This window comes from Ovis canadensis, chromosome 11, assembly GCF_042477335.2.
Source record: "Ovis canadensis isolate MfBH-ARS-UI-01 breed Bighorn chromosome 11, ARS-UI_OviCan_v2, whole genome shotgun sequence".
NCBI lineage: Eukaryota > Metazoa > Chordata > Mammalia > Artiodactyla > Bovidae > Ovis > Ovis canadensis.
Window position 1 is genome coordinate 51700940 of NC_091255.1, and position 16469 is coordinate 51717408.

The window sequence follows — 16469 nt, forward strand, 5'->3', positions numbered from 1 at the left end:
TGACCTGCATACAGGTTTCCCAAGAGGCAGATCAGGTGGTCTGGTATTCCCATCTCTTTCAGAATTTTCCACAGTTGATTGTGATCCACACAGTCAAAGGCTTTGGCATAGTCAATAAAGCAGAAATAGATGTTTTTCTGGAACTCTCTTGCTTTTTCCATGATCCAGCGGATGTTGGCAATTTGATCTCTGGTTCCTCTGCCTTTTCTAAAACCAGCTTGAACATCTGGAGGTTCATGGCTCACGTATTGCTGAAGCCTGACTTGGAGATCATATATCTGATCACACCTCCACAAAAACCACTTGAAAAGGGTGGCTTTTCCATTCCCAACCTCAAACTGTAGTGAAGGTCCTGTCTGAAAAGAAGACTCCAGGGGTTTTCCCTGGCAGTGCAGAGGTTAGGACTCCACGCTTTCACTGCCAAAGGCAATGGTTCAATACCCGGTAGGGATCTAAGATCCCACGAACCTGGTGGCATGGCCAGAAAAAGAAACGAACAAAAAAAAACCCAGAAGGAGGGAAAGGAACCTGTTCAACTTCACACCACTTTGCTTCAGACTTGGGCAGTGACAGACTCATCCACCAGGGGGCAGCATCTGCTCCTTTTCTGCCCTGGCCTGGGCCCTGGGAGTTGGTTTGGATGAGTTGCCTCTGAAAGGGCCCCTGGTGGGAGAAAAGGGTCTCTAAGGGGCCCTTTCCCACAGTTTTTCTTTTCACATTCATTCTAAGTAGTAGCTTGTGTTTTCCCCATTTTATTCTTTCTTTTCTTGGCCTTGGCATCTTATTTCCTAAACCAGGGATGTAACCTGTGTACAGTGCGAAAACAGAATTGTTACCCTGGACCACTGGGGAATTCCCTCTCCAATTCATTCTTGAGGAAGCAAAGCGGGAATTTGAAATTCGTGTCTTTGTCATTCCCTGCGGCAGAAGCCGCTCTTGGACCTCATCTCTCCTCCCATCCCTCCTCCTGCAGTTTCCTCTCTTCCCTTCAATTGTGCACTCAGACAGGTCCTCGGTTGGGATGCAGTGGAGACAAGGATGTCCTCAGCTGCTTCCTAGGTGAGCTCCATCCATCTTGTACCCTCCCCTACTCCAGAGCCTGTGTTGTCCTGGGGAAAGGGACCTGGAATCAACTAAGCCCCTCATTACATGCTGAGGAAACCAAGGCTCCAAGAGGGGAGGTGGCTTTTCCAAGCCAGTTCACATGTCAGGACAGGAGTCATGATGACTCTCAGCCCAGGGTTCAGCCCACCAGGCCTTAAGGGAGGGCCTGTCTCTCCAGGGTCATTCCTCCCATGGCCTCTGTTTTTCTCCTCTAAGAAATCCCTCCTCCCCGGTAAAGCCCTGAGGGTTCAGTATTACCCAGACCTTGCTTGGAAGTACAAGGTTTTATAGGTATCCTTCCCAACCCCCGAAGTGTCAGGGAACAGAGACCAGGAACCTCCCACCTAAGGCTGGGTGCTTGGTTATCAACTCAAGGAAACCCTTGAGTACGTTTAGTCAATCCATCATGTAGTCATGAATCATGGAAGATTTCCTGATTGCCTACTGGGTGGCAGGCAGAGTGCTGGGCACTGCGGAGCTGCGGCTGCGAAGAACCAGCTTCTGGGCTCAGTGCTTAGTCTGGTGGGGAGACAGCTCTGAGGAAGACCCTCCACAGAGCCGCTGGAATCTGACCCAGGTCGGGGAGCCAATGGGAGGAAGCAGGTAGTTCCCAGCTAGTCTCTCCTACTGTCTGGAATATTTCTTTGCCTCCTGGCCACTTAAACTTGCCTCTGATGTCACCACTGGAGAGGCCTTCGTGAGCCCACCCCCCCCCCCCACCCCGCCCCATGTAAAGTAGATCTCTCCCCAGTCACGCTCCCAGAACATTTCCGTTTTATTTTTCTCGATGGCCTATGTCACTATCTGAAATGACCCTCTAGAGTCACTGTCTGTCTCTCCCTATTTCTTACTATAATGTTCACCCTATGAGGGCAGGTCCTTATCCATTTCACTGAGGCCTTCAACCTGGCAGGCACTCCATCCATGAATGCTCAAAGTAAGAAGGTCTGAATGTTCTCTCTAGGGAATCCTCCAGTGCACTCTGTCCTGGGCTGTGATCTTGTGGCCAAGGCCTGCAGAAATGAGGCTGCCAGGAAACAAAATGGTCATTTTGGAGGAAGGTTCCATGGGCTCCAGGCTGGATGTGGAGATGGGGACTGGAATTCCCATTTAAAGGATACTGGACTGGGCCAGGCCCCAGCGTTGCCCTGACAAACTGGGTCCCTTCCTTCACCCCCACTTTGTCCCATTTCCTCCTTGCCATTTGTTTATCAATGCCTTTCCTGACAAAGGGAAAGGATGAAGGACGGGGGAGAGACTGCCAGTTTCAGGTCTCTTATCTTTAATCAAGTGACAGGTTCCCTCTTGGGTGAGAGGCCCAGGAGATGGAAGAGAGGAGATAGGGAGTTTCAAAGATTGTCGAGAAAACAATATCTGATTGTTCACAGCCCACTTCAGCTAATTTCTAGCTGGGTGACTTTCACAAGTCACTTAACCTTTCTGTTCTTCAGTTTCTTTTTTTAGGGAAAATACACTTGGGTGGAGCTGAGAATTTAAAAAATTCCTAGAGCTGAGGGTTTTCCCCTGGGGACTCCAGCAAACCCACACTGTTTCAGAGATCTGTTAGGTGTTGGGAGCAGTGCCTTGTCCACAGGATAGAAGAAATAATCCCGTATGAAAAAGAAACAAAACTACTAAAGGATCTGGACACCTCCTTATTACAGTGGTTTGAAAGTTAAAGGAAATTTTGCATAATATTGGTCCATGGATATGAACCTCACAAGAAACAGTACCCTCCTAAGTAAACCACCCCAACAGGGCAACAGAAAATCACACGTTGGTGAAACAAAACAGAAACCTTCACGTGAGACAGGTACCCAGAGCAAAACAAGGAAAACACTGAAAAAGATGTAACAAGGCTGTTGTTCATAATTTCTCTTTCCCCTGAGAGGGGTGCACCATTCTTGCAGGTACTACAATACCAAGTCAATGGGTGGAGTGGACGGAGTAAGGTTCTATTCCAACTCCCTGCCCCAAACATCCACTTACTAAAATGTCCTGGCATAGAGGATGTGGTGTTGTTTCGTGTTGTTTGGTTGCTAAGTCCTGTCTGACTCTATGCATCTCCGTGGATTGCATCACGCCCAGACCTCCCGGTCCTTCAGTATCTCCTGGAGTTGGTCAAACGCATGTCCATTGATGTGGTGATGCCATCCAACCATCTCATCCTCTGTCTTCCTTCTCCTGCCTTCAATCTTTCCCAGCATCACAGTCTTTTCCAGGGAGTGGGTTCTTCCCATCAGGTGACCAATGTATTGGAGCTTCAGCTTCAGTGTCAGTGCTTCCAAGGAGAATTCAGGGTTGATTTCCTTTAAGATGGACTGGTTTGATTTCCTTGTGATCCAAGGGACTCTCAGGAGTCTTCTCAGTTCCAAAGTTCCAAAGCACCACAGTTCCAAAGTTCTTTGGCCTCTGACATTTTTGTAGTCCAGCTCTCACATCCCTCCATGACTTCTGGAAAGACCATAGCCTTGACTATAGGGACCATTGTCGATAAAGTGATGTCTTTGCTTTTTAATACGCTGTCTAGGTTGTCGTAACTTTCCTGCCAAGAAGCAATCATCTTCTGATCTCCTGGCTGCAGTCACTATCCTCAGTGATTTTAGAGCCCAAGAAGAGGCAATCTGTCACTGCTTCCACATTTCCCCTGTTCGATTAGCAATGCAGTGATGGGACCAGTTGTCATGACCTTAGTGTTTTTACTATTGAAGGTTTTTTTTTTTTAATTAATTATTCATTTTTGACTGCACTGGGTCTTTGTTGATGCTAGAGTCTTCTCTAGTTGCCAGCAGGGGCTACTCTCTAATTGTGGTTCATGGGCTCTAGAGTACGGGCTCTATTTGGACCACGGGCTTAGCACGTCATCATGAACTCAGCCAGAGCCTGCCTCTGTAACGTTGGGCCTGGCCTGTGCTGGGCACAGCAGCTGCAGGGAAGTTTCTGTTCTCAGGGAGCAGACAGCTTCGTGAAAATAACCATAGGCAGCCCTCATGGCATGGGAAAGCCATGCAGCACATTTTCCATTGCGGCTGCCTGGCTGCAGGGTGCAGGGCATGAGGTGGGAACAAAACCAAGAATCTACACTGGTCTGCTTGCTGATGGACCTGGCCATGGGCTCAGGCCAGCTCTGCATGTGAAACCAGGTTAAAAGCGGTTGGGCTGCCTCACTTTTCTGAGTCTAAAAATGGGATGACGACCTAGGGCTTTTGGTGACAGAGTGTGCGGCTCTAAAGCACATGTTCCAGCTTTCTTGCGTGTTTAGCTTGGGTTTTGTGAGTGCATTGCTATTTACCCCATGAAATCACGTGTACAACACTCTGCTTTGTAACTGGACTTGTATTATCACTTTTTTCTGTGACCACCCATTTCATGTTAGCTACATTGTTAGTCAGCTTATCATTAAATTAACCGTGAATCCTTTCAGCGGCCTGTGAAGTGGTAACTAGTCCATTTTGTGGTCTTTTGACACACTGTTTTTATAATTTGCATCATTGGCTAATTAGTTGATGCTTAAAATTCTTTGAGGATTTCTCTGTGGTTTCGTGCTTGATTTCTTTCCGAATATTTGTAAAAGAACAGTTCTGTATGTTTTCCTTGCTGTTGGAGTTCTCTGGCGGTGTGTCAGCTTTCATCATTGGTTTTGATTTCCTGTCTCATCCTGTTGTCTGCTTAGTTGTCATCAATCCAGACCCCTCCCCCGCCCCCGAGGCTGTAGTTTACCCATCCATCTCCCTTCCCCCGTCCCCCCATTTGCTCTGGTCATAGCTGTGCTGTGGTCCACAGCGTGTGTGCCCTTAGTCGGGTCTGTGCTTTGTCTTCATGTCTCATTAAATGGTGTTTTTCCCCCATAGCAGTAAGTTGAATTGGTGTATCACTATGTAGTTACAGGAGAAGGCAATGGCAACCCACTCCAGTACTCTTGCCTGAAAATCCCACGGACGGAGGAGCCTGGTAGGCTGCAGTCCACGGGTCGCACAGAGTTGGACACGAATGAAGTGACTTAGCAGTAGCAGCACTTAGCAGTTGTGTCAAAGCGGTTTAGTTGCCCCAGGGCATGTGGAATATTCCTGAACCAGGAATTGAACCAATCCCCTACACTGGCAAGGGGATTCTTAATCACTAGGCTAGGAAGCAAGTCCAGTACTGAGTTTTAGGCCAGCTTTTTCACTCTCCTCCTTCACCCTCAGCAAGAGTCGTTTGTTCTGGCTTATGTCATGATCTGAACTTTGTGCTAACCTCAAAAGCCTGCCTTGTGTATCCAAAAGACAGTGGTCTTACTTTAGGCCCTCTTCTCTTCGGAACTCTAAGGAAGAAGACCACTCGTCAGTGGCACTGACCTCTCCTTGTCAGTCAGTCACCTGGATAAATGAAATCCCAGTACAACCGAGACACTGAGTGGAAAGCCCATCATTTTAACCTCGACTCCAGGTGGAATCTGGTGTTTTTGAGCAGGAACTGCTTGAAGACAGAAAACAAAACACAGAAGTAATGTTAGAGATTTGTTCTAAAGATGACATCTCTGGATGACTGGGGATATCAAGTGGGAGCTTGGACACTTGCTCCTTTTGTAGCATGTATAAAATGAGAGAGGGGAAACCAGTTTTCCAAGACAGAAAGGAGTGGTATTTAGAAAAATAGAGGCTTAATTAATTAAGCAGACGCTTCAAACCACACCTCCGAAACTGTAGAAAAAGAAAGCACCAAGTTCAAGATCTGGCTGACTCCAGAGAAGAACCAGCTTCTGCCTTTGGGTACTTCCGTTAGTGTCCCCGAGGGGGTGCACCGTTCCTGGAGGTACTGCAATACCAGGTCGATGCGTGGAGTGGACGGAGCAAGCTCCTATTCCAACTCCCTGCTCCAAAAACCCATTTAATATGTTGTTCTCGGATAGAGAACGTATCAGATATTAAACTGATAAGAACAGATACTACACTTGATCTTAGCCAAAAGGCCGAGAAGCGATACCGTGGCACCGCCCGTCGCTGTGGCCGTCCTGCTGTCCTGCATGTTGCACTCAGGGTGACCGGGTCCCCGCTCACTCCAGGTCTCCCTTCCTTGGCCTCGTTGACAGTGCTCTGGCGGCTCTACACCAGACGCTCGAGCAGAAGTTGGATTCTCCACGCTGTAAAAGAGAAATTCCTCATCTGCCCTGGCTGTGTGGATCGCGGGCGGAAGCGCCGCCTCGAATCTGCATGCCCCGCCCTCTGTCGCCAAGAAGGCGCGGCTCCGGCGGGACGGCAGCGCCCTGGGGACGGCCTCCGGGCGGCGGCAGGGGAGCTTCTCCTTGGTGTTAGTGGAGAGTGGAGACCCGACCGGAGCGGGTGCGGGGTGGCCGGCAAGAGGGACCCGTGCGACGAGCTGTTGGCCGAGAGTTTTCCTGAAGCCAAGGTCGCAAGACTCACTCGCCAGAAACGCCCAGATTGCAGTGTGTTACACAGGCCTCCGCCTGCGGAGAGAGGGGCCCCGTAGGGTCGGGTGTGTGGAGGGGGCTTCCCGGCCAGGCGGAGGGCGGGCCGGGCCGCGGGACGGGTTCACTGCAACTCCAGCGCCCTTGTCCGTCGGTGCCTCTAGGAACGAAAGCGATCCCGGGCTTCCTACCGAAAGGTCCCTCCGCCAAGGACCTCGTTTCCCTACCCCTCCTCCTCAGCTGTGGGCTAAGCTAGTGGCTCAGATTGTAAAGAATTCGCCTGTAGTACAGGAAACCTGGGTTCGATTCCTGGGTCAGGAAATCCTCTGGAGAAGGAAATGGCGACACACTCTGCTATTTTTGCCTGGGAAATCCTATGGACAGAGTAGCCTGGCAGCCTGCTGTCCAGGGGGTCGCAAAAGACAGACAGGACTTAGCGACTAAACAGCCACCACCACCACCATTCTGTTGATTGAGCTGTCACAGCCACTAGCCACAGGCAGCCAGGAAGCGCCTCGCAGGTGGTTCCTCCCAATTCAGAGGTATTGAAAGTGTAAAACACACATGGGCTTTCAAAGACTTAGTATTAAAAACTGTAAAATATCTCTGTAATTTTGATATTAATTACATATTGTAATGTTATTTTAGATATATCTTTTTTTCCTGGGGAGGAGCCTCCACATGGTTTGGAAGAACCCTGAGGTGGGATGGAACCCAGGCCCTCGTCATCAAAGGCATGGAGTTCTATCCACTGGACCACCAGAGCATTTCTGAAATATCTTAAGTTAAAGAACATATTAAACTTAATTTCACTTGCTTCTCGTTATTTTTTTTTTATGCCTAAGAATATTTAAATTTATCTGTGGGATGGAATTGCAGTCCAGTGGTTAGGCCTCAGTATTTTCAGTGCAGGAGCCCAGGTTCCATCCTTGGCTGGGGACCTGGGGTCCCCAAAGCCACACAGCATGTCCAAAGGGGGAAAAAAGTTACCTGTTATGAGTCACATTATTCTATAGAAAGCACTGGTACAGATGAAAGTGCTGAGAGGCTAAGCAATTGCCTAATGTGAAACAAAATCAGGATTCCCATTCAAGCATCCTGCTAACCACTGGGGCCTCAGGTTTTTTTAACCAGGGGTCCAGAATTCATGCTTTTGAACTGTGGTATTGGAGAAGACTCTTGAGAGTTCCTTGGACTGCAAGGAGATCAAACCAGTCCATCCTAAAGGAAATCAGTCCTGAATATTCATTGGAAGGACTGATGCTGAAGCTGAAGTTCCAATACTTTGGCCACCTGATGCTAAGAACCAGTTCATTGGAAAAGACCTTGATGCTGGGAAAGATTGAAGGCGGGAGGAGAAGGGGATGACAGAGGATGAAATGGTTGGATGGCCTCACTGACTGAATGGACATGAATTTGAGTAAGTTCTGGGAGTTGGTGATGGACAGGGAAGCCCACTGTGCTGCAGTCCATGGGATCACAAAGAGTTGGACACAACTGAGTGACTGAACTGGCTGGCTCCTGATATTTCAATTGGGATGATTAAGAATGCCTCTCTGATTAGAGTACTTGTGAAGTCACATGTGGAAATGCAAGCACATGGGAATGCCTTCATGAGAACACTCCAGGGAAAGTCACATTTTGCCTGTAAAATAGGAATGATACCATTTTACAGTGTTGTGAGCTATCTCTACCTACTCACTCTGAGCCTTCCTGTTTCACATCCCACTTTCCCTGGTCTTGTATTTCTGCTGGCCACCAAGTCAGATTTACACCCATAATGCTCAAATGGCATAGCTATACATGTAGACATGGACACAGACACATAGAATGTAGGGGATTCGCAAATATACAGCCAATAGTGCTGTATTATTGCCGGGGTCCAGCCCCGGTGGATCCAGGGTAATTTGAAGGGGAGACGGAACCGGCATCCTAGGGAAAAACTTATTTAATTACAGATATATAGAGAGATTAGAAACGGATGGAAGTAGGAAATATTAGCGGAGAAAAAGATGCTGAATAACAACTTGGTTTACGTGGAATACCAATCACCACCTACATAGGCCACAGGCGTCTTTCTGTTCTCCCGAAGGAGAGGAGGCACTGAGGCCTCCCCGGTCTGATCTTAGAAGCCCAGGCAAAATTAGCAGGCTTGGTGAGTACCCATGTTCCAGATGGGAATTCAGCCAGAAGGGGAAAGAAAGAACAACACGGGGGAATCAGTCTTTCCAGAAACTGATCCCATTTCTTTATTTTTCAGGTTTGCTTATATACTTTTTGCTATACATAGGGATGAATACAAAGTCATGCAGGGTCAGCAGACCTGACCGTTGTCACAATCAGGTGCTTCGTATAAAATTATACAAAGGTCTTATGGGTTTTACATCATCTTCTGGCCATGAGGACTGCTGACATTTTATGGCCCTTTCTGATAACGGTCAGTCAACCAGAAAACTTATTTTTTTCCAGGGGTGATTTTTTCTTAAACCAGGTGCCACCCTCCAAATAAAGTTGCATTCCTATAGAGTGAGGGTGTAGTGGGTTACAATCAAGAAAGGAATTTACTTCGCCTAAAGTTTAACATGATTAATCTTAAAGGTTAATACTTATTTCTCCAATATGTTAGTTATATTCATTATAAGGGCAGGGAATATGGAGATTTAGCAGCAAATATTTGTTCAACAAATGAAAAACCCTTCACCAATATAATTTCTAATCAACCCACTATACTATACTAATAATTTTCTAACTTCTCAAAAGAGTCTGTATTTAGAAAGTTTTAAACATCTCGTGCCTCTCATGGTTGGGAGGCTGTAAACGATCACGTGTGGCAGGACGAATCCACTCAGGCAGACTAGAGAATCTTCAGAGGAGTTTGTAAGTTGAAACACTCTTGTCACGCCCAGGAATTTTTATTAACTGGAACTGCAAGTTAACTCCTTCTCTGAGAGAAATGGTGATGGGGGAGAGTCCCCCATAAAGTCAGAGGTGTAGGTGAGAGCATAAAACAGACTCTGGTTTTGGGGGTAGATGCTCGGGAACAGGGGGTTTCCTGAGGCTCTATCCCGCCTTTGCGTATGCTGAAGCCTCCTTCTTCATGACCTTTGCCATGGGCGGAGTTCCTCACGCTGGCTCTTTTGTTTGCTGAGCCTTTTTCAGCACTTATGACAGTGCTCCAAATGTGCTTAGTTCTTGTGAATATGTGTTGACTAAATGGATGAGAGACAAATGAGGTCATGTAAAATGTGCTTAGCCTGGGCCTGACAACTCTTCAGGCCCTCCCATCCCATGAGGTCTGTTCAGATCTGGGTGCTCGGACCATCATCTGCTCACTCATTTGGTTTCCCTGAGAAGGGGTTGCTGTGGTCCCAACACTTCCATCATCGACAAAATAGGTAAAGTAAGAAAAAAATATTTGTGGGCTTCCCTGGTGGTCAAGTGGTTAAAAATCTGCCTGCCATTGCAGGGGACATGGGTTCAGCCCCTGGTCTGGAAAGATCCCACATGCTTCAAGGCAACAAATCCCTGTGGCACAACTACTGAGCCGGTGCTCCAGAGCCCTACACTCATTCTTATCCTCCTGCCTGGGTCCAGCTGACCTTGACTCAGTTGGTCTCGCCAACTTCCGGGTAAGGACACTTCCTGAGACTTGCATCAAGGAGTTCCAATCCAGAAGTCAAGGAACTAGCTTTTTTTTTTTTTTTAATTAAAACAATTTGTGGCCACACTGTGTGGCATGGGATGTTACTTCACCAACCAGGTTCAAACCCCCAATCTCTGCTTTGGAAGCACAGGGTCCCAACCACTGGACTGCCAGGAGAGTCCCTCAAGAAGCTGTTCCCAGGCCTCAGATTTACCCGCTGATGGTTTGTTAGTGTCCCTGTGGGGGAACCAGGCGCTGCTTTTGGCACATTCCTGGTCATAATCTCATTGTACATCACTCGTTTCCCTGGGGAAATGTCCCCCCCCCACCAAGTCTCAGGGGAGAGAGGCACTGGACTCACTCATGATACTTCTAAAGGTCTCCCAAGTCCAGAGGTCTTCCCACGAGGCCAGGCAGCCAGCTGTCAGACACAAACCTTGACTCATCCATTGTTTCATCTGACGCTGATTTGCTAGGTGCCTCTGATGGGACAGAGCTGTTAGGGGTTTGTGCTAAGTCACTTCAGTTCTGTCTGACTCTTTGTGACCCCACGGACTGTAGCCCGCCAGTTTCCCCTGTTCGTGGGATTCTCCAGGGAAGAATACTGGAGTGGGTTGCCATGCTCTTCTCCATTTAGGGGTTTGGGTGATAATAACATCTCTGTTGTCCACTTCCAGGAGAACATTGGAAGTACTATTTGTCAGGGAATATATACAGCCTTGTGGGCAACTCTCTAGAAATCTGTTCTAGACCCTTTCTGCTCAAAGTATGGTCTGTGAACAGCTACAGCCCCATCACCTTGGAGCTGGTTAGAAATGCAGGATGCAGGCACAAGTCAGACCTCTGGCTTTTTTTGAAGGGGCTGCCAGGGCTGCTGAAGCAAAATGCCATAGGCTGGTGGCTTAAAGAATGGAAATGTATTTTCTTACAGTTCTGGAGACTGGATGTCCTCAACCAGTGAGAGCCCTCTCCTTGGCTTCCAGATGGCAGATTTCTCTCCATATCTTCATGTGTTAGACAGAGAAAGAATAAGCTCTCTGGTGTCTCATCTCATAAGGGAGCTAATCCCAATAAGAGGGCCCCATCCTCATAACCTCTTCTTAAACTAAATGCGCCCCACTCCCCAGATGTCTCGCCTCCAAATAGCGCTTCAAGTATGAAGTTCGGGGGCACGATTCAATCCAGAATCCCTGCCGATCCAGAATCTGCATTTAGTAGGGTCCACAGGGTACCCATGTGTACTTTATTTATTTTTAATTGGAGGATAATTGCTTTACCATGTCGATGTTGATTTCTGCCAGACATCAACATGAATCAACCATAGGTATGCATATGTCCCCTCCCTGTTGAACGTCCCTCCTACCTCCCTTTCCATCCCACGCCACTAGGCTGAGCTCCCTGGGTCATGGAGCAAATACCCAAAGCCTACCTATTTTACATTTGGTAGTGTATATATGGGGTTTCCAGGTGGCGCTAGAGGTTTGACCCCTGGGTCAGGAAGAGCCCCTGGAGGAGGGCATGGTAACCCACTCCAGTATTCTTGCCTGGAGAATCCCATGGACAGAGGAGCCTGGTGGACTACAGTCCCTAGGATCACTGTGAGTCGGACTTGCTGGAAGTGACTTAGCACACACCCACGCACGCACTGTATATATATTTCAGTGCTACTCTTTCAATTCATCCCACCTGCTCCTTCCCCCTGTTGTGTCCACAAGATTTTTCTCTAGGTATGTGTCTCTACTGTCCATGTGCATTTTAAATTTAATTTTATTTGGCTGCCCTGTGTCGTAGATGCGGCTTGAGGGATCTTCGATCTTCATTGTTGCATGTGGGCAACACGTGGGATCTTTTAGCTGTAGCATGTGAACACTCAGTTGCAGCATGTGGGAGCTAGCTCTCTGACCAGGGATGGAACCTGGCCCCCCTGCACAGGAGCACGTAGTCTTAGGCACTGGATCACCAGGGAAGTCCCTTGTGCGAACATTGAAGGTTAGAAGCAATGCTTTAAGTCACACACGTTGAAAAAGAAATGGCAGTTGGTCAACTTGCATATGTCATTTTGTATGTTTTCTGAGGAAGATGAAACTGGCTTCCTGGGCCAAATTTTTTTATTCATGGAGATAAGCTAAATAGCTAGGAGGACTTTGTGCCAACCCCTTTGCTGAGTCCTTCACACATTTTACGTTCTTTAATTCTCATAATGACACTAAGAGATAAATATTTTCATCCCATTTGCAGAAGAGGTTGAGGCTGAGAGAGATAAGTAATCTGCCCAGGGGCTTCTCTGGATATGTTCAGGCCAGGAGTGGAATTCATCATCCATGTCAGTGGTCCCTCTAGAGTGGTCCCCAGTCCAGAAGCATCGTTATCCCCTTAGAACTTGTTAGAAATGCACGTTCTTGGGCTTGAGAGCCTGAGACACATTGAATCAGAAATTCTGGAAGGAGGCCCAAGCAATCTGTGTTTACCAAGTCCTCCAGATGATTCTGACAAACTCTCATCAGAGCATGCACCCATTCAAAGTTACGCCCCCTTCCAATGTGGGTCAGACAACATGGGTGACTTGACAGAAATTTATGAAACCAAGAAGCTGAATCAGGGACTTTCTGGTGGTCCAGTGGTTAAGAATCTGCCTCCCAGTATAGGGGACACGAGTTCGATCCCCGGTCCAGAATTAAAATTTGCCCAAGCTGCGAGGTAAATAAAAAGTATTTTTTAAAAAAGCTGAATCAAACATGTAAGGTCGCTGGGGATTGGCCCCTGTTGTGAATGCTCTAGAGTCCCTCAGCTCAGATAACTGGCTGACAGCGAGTTCCCTGCACAGTGTGAGCCTGGCTTTCTCCCCCCAACTCACCTCCCCATCTCTCTCTAGTGGGCATATTCCTCCCATCTGGCACCTGTTGGCTGTTGCTCCCATGGCACTGTCACCCTCTTGGGGCTCTGGCTGCTGTTCCTTCCTGATCACCCAATGCCCTCCTGAAGGCAAGGTCTCCCCTAGTGCCAGTCTCCTGTGCAGATGGATGGTGGAATCTGTCCCCGAGTGGATCTGTCTCCTAAGACACCGCAACCTGCTGCAATTGCCTCTTCACCACCTTCTCCAGCCTCCAGCCTCCTCCCACCTCTGCCTTCCCAGCACCAGCTATTTGGCCTTCTGCTGCTGCTGCTGCTGCTGCTAAGTCGCTTCAGTCGTGTCCGACTCTGTGCGACCCCATAGATGGCAGCCTACCAGGCCCTGGGATCTCCAGGCAAGAATACTGAAGTGGGTTGCCATTTCCTTCTCCAATGAATGAAAGTGAAAAGGGAAAGTGAAGTCGCTCAGTTGTGCCCGACTCTCAGCGACCCCATGGACTGCAGCCCACCAGGCTCCTCCGTCCATGGGATTTTCCAGGCAAGAATACTGGAGTGGGGGTGCCACTGCCTTCTCCGATTAGGCCCTCAGTAAAAGCATAAGAAATGTCACTGAAATCAGATTTCCTGCTCAGAAAGTGTTCATTTACATCTCATCTTAAACCTTACAAAAAACAGTGAAAAGGGTGGCTTTTCCATTCCCAACCTCAAACTGTAGTGAAAGCCCTGTCTGAAAGGATGACTCCAGGGGAATTCCCTTGCAGTTCAGTGGTTAGGTCTCCATGCTTTCACTGCCAAGGGCAAGGGTTCAATATCTGGTAGGAGATCTAAGATCCCACAAGCTCTGGTGGCATGGCCAGAGAAACAAACAAAAAGACCCCAGAAGGAATGAACCTGTCCAACTAGACTCCTCTTTGCTTCAGACTTAGGCAGTGACAGAGTCATCCACTAGGGGGCAGCACCTGCTCCTTTTCTGCCCTGGCCGGGGCTCTGGGACTTGGTTTTGGAGGAGTTGCCTCTGAATGGGCCCTTGGTGGGAGAAAAGGGTATCTAAGGACCCCTCCCCTCAGTTTTTCTTTTTTTAAATTCACACCCATTCTAAGTAGTAGGTTTGGTTTCCCCCATTTTATTCTTTTATTTTTTTTTTTGGTTTTGGGATCTTAAATCCCCAACCAGGGATGTAATCTGTGCCCTGTGCAGTGGGAGAACAGAGTTGTATCCAGTGGACAGCCAGGGAATTCCCGCTTTGTTTTACTCTTGAGGAAGCATAGCTGGGATTTGAAATACGTGTCTTTGTCATTCCCTGGCAGAAGCCGCTCTTGGACCTCGTCTCCCGCCCATCGCTCCTCCTGCAGACTCCTCTCCTCCCTTCAGTTGTGCACTCAGACAGGTCCTCGGTTGGGATGCAGTGGAGACAAGGATGTCCTCGGCTGCTTCCTAGGTGAGCTCCACCCATCCTGTACCCTCTCCTACTCCAGAGCCTGCGTTGTCCTGGGGAAAGGGACCTGGAATCATCTAAGCCCCTCATTACATGCTGAGGAAACCAAGGCTCCAAGGGGGCAGGTGGCTTTTTCAAGCCAGTTCACTTGTCAGGACAGGACTCATGATGACTCTCAGCCCAGGGTTCAGCCCATCAGGCCTTAAGGGAGGGCCTCTCTCTCCAGCGTCATCCCTTCCATGATCTCTCTTTGTCTCCTTCAAGAAATCCCTCCTCCCTGGTAAAGCTCTGAGGGTTCAGTATTACCCAGACCTTGCCTGGAAGTACAGGGTTTTATAGGTATCCCTCCCAACCCCCAAGGTGTCAGGGACCCCAGACCAGGAAACTCCCAGCTAAGGCTGGGTGCTTGGTTCCCACACTCAAGGAAACCCTTGAGTATATTTAGTCAATCCATCATGTAGTCATGAATCATGGAAGATTTCCTGATTGCCTACTGGGTGGCAGGCACAGTGTTGGGCACTGCGGAGCTGTGGCTGAGAAGAACCAGCTTCTGGGCTCAGCACTTAGTCTGGTGGGGAGACAGCTCTGAGGAAGACCCTCCACTCAGCAGCTGGAATCTGACCGAGGTCAGGGAGCCAATGGGAGGAAGCAGTAGGTCCCAGCTAGTCTGTCCTTCTGTCTGGAATGCTTCCTTGCCTCCTGGCCACTTAAACTTGCCTCTGATGTCACCATTGGAGAGACCTTCATGGGCAACTCCCTCCTCATGTAAAGTAGCTCTCCCCCGAGTCACTCTCCAGCACATTTCCTTGTTTTATTTTCCTTGATGGCTTATGCCACTATCTGAAATGACCCTCTTGAGTCACTGTCTGCTTCTCCCTACTCCTCATTATAATGTCCACTCTATGAGAGCAAGTCCTTATCCATTTCACTGAGGCCTTCAACCTGGCAGGCACTCCATCCATGAATGCTCAAAGCAAGAACATTTGAATGTTCTCTCTAGGAAATCCTCCAATGCACTAGGTCCTGGGTTGTGATCTTGTGGAGAGAAAAGCTTGCAGAAATGAGGCTGCCAGGAAACAAAATGGTCATTAATGGAGGAAGGCTCCCTGGGTCCTAGGCTAGATGTGGAGGTGGAGACTGGAGTTCCCATTTAAAGGATACTGGACTGGGGTAGGCACCAGTGTTGTCCTGACAAACTGAGCCCCTTCCTTCACCCCATCTTGCCCCACCTCTTCCTTGCCATTTGTTTATCAACGCCTTTCCTGGCAAAGGCAAAGGATGAAGGGTCAGGCGAGATTGACAGTTTCAGCTCTCTTATCTTTAATCAAGTGACAGGTTCCCTCTTGGGTGAGAGGCCCAGGAGATGTAAAGGAAGTGCTAAGGAAGTTTCAGAGATTGTGGAGGAAACAATATCTGTGAAAGCCCACTTCAGCTAATTTCTAGCTGGGTGACTTTCACAAGTTTCTTAACCTTTCTGTTCTTCAGTTTCTTCTTTTAGGGAAAACACACTTGGGTGGGGTAGAGAATTTTTAAAATTCCTAGAGCTGAGAGTCTTTGAGGACTCCAGCAAACCCAAATTGTTTCAGAGATCTGTTAGATGTTGGGAGCAGTGCCTTGTCCACAGGAGAGAAGAAATAATCCAGTATTTAAAAAAAGAAACAAAACTACTAAAGGCTTTGGACACCTCCTTATTACAGTGTTTTGAAAGATAAAAGAAAATTTGCATAATATTGGTCCACGGATATGTGAAAAACATTTGAATGTTTTCTCTAGGAAATCCTCCAATGCACTAGGTCCTGGGTTGTGATCTTGTGGAGAGAAAGGCCTGTAAAAATGAGGCTGCAAAAAATAGTACTCCTAAGTATACCGCCCCAATAAGAAAACAGAAAATCACATGTTGGTAAAACAAAACAGAAACCTTCACATGAGACAGGTACCCAGAACAAAATGAGGAAGACACTAACAAAGCTATAACAAGCCTGTTGTTTATACTTTCTCTTTTCCCTGAAAGGGGTGCACTATTCCTGAAC

General features: G+C 48.1%; 1 long non-coding RNA gene and 1 other non-coding gene across 3 annotated transcripts; one reads left to right on the forward strand and one right to left on the reverse strand.

Moving 5' to 3' along the window:
* Positions 1 to 5876: 5876 nt before the first annotated feature.
* On the reverse strand, positions 5877 to 6067 carry LOC138415600 (U2 spliceosomal RNA). Its single transcript, XR_011247346.1, has one exon. It is a non-coding gene; the product is annotated as a U2 spliceosomal RNA (small nuclear RNA).
* A 257-nt stretch (positions 6068 to 6324) lies between these two features.
* LOC138414747 (uncharacterized) lies at positions 6325 to 7328 on the forward strand. Of its 2 annotated transcripts, none has more exons than XR_011246954.1 (2): positions 6325 to 6579; positions 7160 to 7328. It is a non-coding gene; the product is annotated as an uncharacterized lncRNA (long non-coding RNA). The 2 variants fall into 2 exon arrangements; XR_011246953.1 differs by having other exon boundaries at positions 6336 to 7053.
* The last annotated feature ends 9141 nt before the right edge of the window (positions 7329 to 16469 follow it).